A 3,027-nucleotide genomic window follows, 5' to 3' on the forward strand; every position below is an offset into this window, starting at 1 on the left:
ATGGTTTTATGTTGGACTGCTGCTAAACTCAGTTGACATTGCACAAGGTTTTTGGTATTCCTCCTGAAAGTGACTTGAATTTTATTTATTCTACTATTTTATTTTTAATTGCACTATATTCATTTTATTTGAGGACAAGCTCTTGCTTTAATTTTATTTGAGAGATTTTATGTTGGACTGTTAAAGAGAATGAGATGTTTTTGGTTATTTGTTTTGGGTAAATTTATTGTTATATAATAAAATAAAAAATAATCGTTAGATTAATCGACTAATCGAAAAAATAATCTTTGGATTAATCGATAAGAAAATAATCGTTTGGGACAGCACTATAATGTAATGTAATCCTACGAGTGCTTGCCCTGCGCAACGCACAATTGCCCAACCGCGTATTGTGAGTTACATCACCAATGACATCACAACTGCCCGAGTGACTTCACAACTCTCCCCCTGCCTCCCGTTGTGAGCATGCGCAGTTGAACAATCTTGTACTTAAAAAGTCCGATAACTAAACTTTATTATGCCAGTCCTACTTATTTATTTATTAATTTATTTTTTCAGTGTTCAACAGATTTATTGTGCATGATGGGTCATTGAGAAGAGCTGTTTTTTTAGCCACATAGTATGGATAACATGAGTAGGCAGCAGAGAGAAATGCTATTCAGTTGCACAAGAAAATGCTTACTGTTGAGGGCTTTGCTACAATTGGAATTTCCTACAGCTTGGGAATCTCTAATGCTGTAAGGTGGAGTCTTGTGTTTGGTTCTACTTCCCGGCCAGCTGCTTGTACAGTTTGGGCACGTAGTTGTCCCACTCGGCCTGGTAGCAGGTCCCGGCCAGCGGGGCTCCCAGCCCGTACTTCTGCCTGAAGCTCTGGATCCTGAACTTGCCGCGGTTGTCTCCGGTCCGGTTGCTGAGGACAGACTCGGTGCAGGACAAGCTGCCCGACTGCTCATACACCAGCCACACATATCTGTGGAGACCTGTGCCCTTGGGAGGACCAGAGCCCACGTAGTCAGACATGACGCAGCCACTGGACACGTTGTTCCCTTTCATGTTGACCACCAGGAAGTGGTGCCACTCTCTGAATTTGGGGGCTTTCCTGCTGGGGGCATCTGGGTCGGTCAGGGCCACGGTGTACAGCTTACCAGGGTCACATCCCTGCCACTCAATGGAGGTGGGTCGATTCTGCACCTGTGTTGGCGTGAGCACTTTACCGAGTTTGTCGATTTCAACAGAACCATATTTAACGGCCAGAGCTTGTGTGGGCTTTTCCTCGACTTCCAGCAAGGCAAGAGGCCCCGTCCACTGGCTTAAATCCACGGGCATTTTCATCAATTCAAGTAGGCGATGGTTTGCAGACTCTACTGTGTGCAGTGCAAGTAACAGACAGACAATGCAGGGCATCTGCCAGTCCTACTTATAACCTCAGCCTGGAAGAATTTATGACATCATTAATGGCATCACAACTGTTCGAGTGACATCATGTATGACATCACAGTCACTCGAGTGACATCACTGATGACATCCCAACTGAACAAAACAAAACCACGGCCTGAACAAACAGGCCGGTGGGGTAGCTGGGTAGTTTGAGGCGGGTGCGTATGAGCGTTTGTGGGCGCGTGTCTGTATGTCCGTGCGCATCTGTTTGTGTACAAGTGTAACAGTGCTCAAGAATGAGGTCATGCAGGCTCAAACTGGTATTACACATTTAATTGTTGATCTCTCTGTAAAATGCCGAAAACAATATGGTTACAACACGGAGTCACTATAGCTTCTGTTAACATGCCTGTACATGTGCTGAAAATAATCAACAAAAGATAAGATAAGATCATAAATGGATGAAGATGATTACGCCTCCTCTCTCATTCTTCTGAGACTAACATGTCTCATACATAATCTCTTACACTAACATCCATTCACTGTTCGTTGAACACCATACTTTATAAACACTATAAACACTCTAAAGCAGCCATACTGTACACAAAACTAATGCTAACATTAATACTAGTGACGGGGACTCCCTCAAATGAGGGCTCATTATTTTAGACTTCCGCCCCATGTCGTCAGTGTGGTCCTCACATTAGCTCTTAGCGGCTAATGGCTAATCCACAGTCACTCGAAACGGTTAAGACAACACAAACAAAACATAAGATAACAGAGTGGCCCAGAAGTATGCGGTAACATCTCCCTAGCCCAGGGTACCTAAACGAAACCACCAGCTTACCTGTAAAATGCCGAAAACATATGTTTACAACACACAGTCACTAGGCTTCTGCTAGCATGCCTGTACACAGAGATCTCAGGGTCTGACGATGTGCTCACGCGAGACTTCCGTGTAACCCGTGACCCTCCCTGCACAGATGCTGCTGACATAGTGATGCTGACACCTGCTGGCAGCTTACTGGTGCTACAGGAATCAATACAATGAAAAGCATAGCAAAACTGTTCACATTCTGACATGACATACAAACATTCCTATCATTATTCTACTTATTGTGCCACACTTCCTGTCATGATTCTACTTATTGTGCCACACAAGCATTCCTGCGTGTGCATGCCCTCGGCTCAACCCTGCCTCTTATGTAAGCCGCTGAATGGACAGGGGCGATACAGCAGCGGGCCAATGCTGTGCTGTACCGCACCACTCTAAATGTTTGGCCCTTCCTCAGACTGGGCGCCTTTCCCAGGCATGAGGAGGCTCACTCACGGTGCTTTTATTGGGGGTAATTTTTGGAGATCCGGCCCATGTTCCCAACTGTCACCTTTCATAAGGCGAGTGGGAGTGGGCACGGCGACTTCGCTGTGACCTCGCTCAGGGCCGCCCATAAGGAGGGGGGGAGCTTTCCAGGGCCCAGCTGCTAGAGGGGCCCATGGCCCATTTTATTTGAACCAAAATACTCACCAACATCAAAAATAAACATTGTATTGTTGCTACCTATAGATGGTACCCATAGAACCCTTTCATTCTGATACATGTATCTTGAGGTGAGAGGTCAAGGGATCCCTGGTTTTTCCCTCGCCTAAATT

General features: G+C 45.5%; 1 pseudogene across 1 annotated transcript; it reads right to left on the minus strand.

Annotated features, from left to right (window-relative positions):
• Nucleotides 1-762: 762 nt before the first annotated feature.
• LOC310794259 (phosphatidylethanolamine-binding protein 1 pseudogene) lies at nt 763-1,326 on the minus strand (annotated as a pseudogene). Its single transcript has one exon. The product of its transcript is annotated as a phosphatidylethanolamine-binding protein 1 pseudogene (transcript).
• Between the last annotated feature and the right edge of the window lie 1,701 nt (nt 1,327-3,027).

Source organism: Poromitra crassiceps (genome assembly GCF_964638095.1).
Source record: "Poromitra crassiceps genome assembly, chromosome: 2".
Lineage (NCBI taxonomy): Eukaryota > Metazoa > Chordata > Actinopteri > Beryciformes > Melamphaidae > Poromitra > Poromitra crassiceps.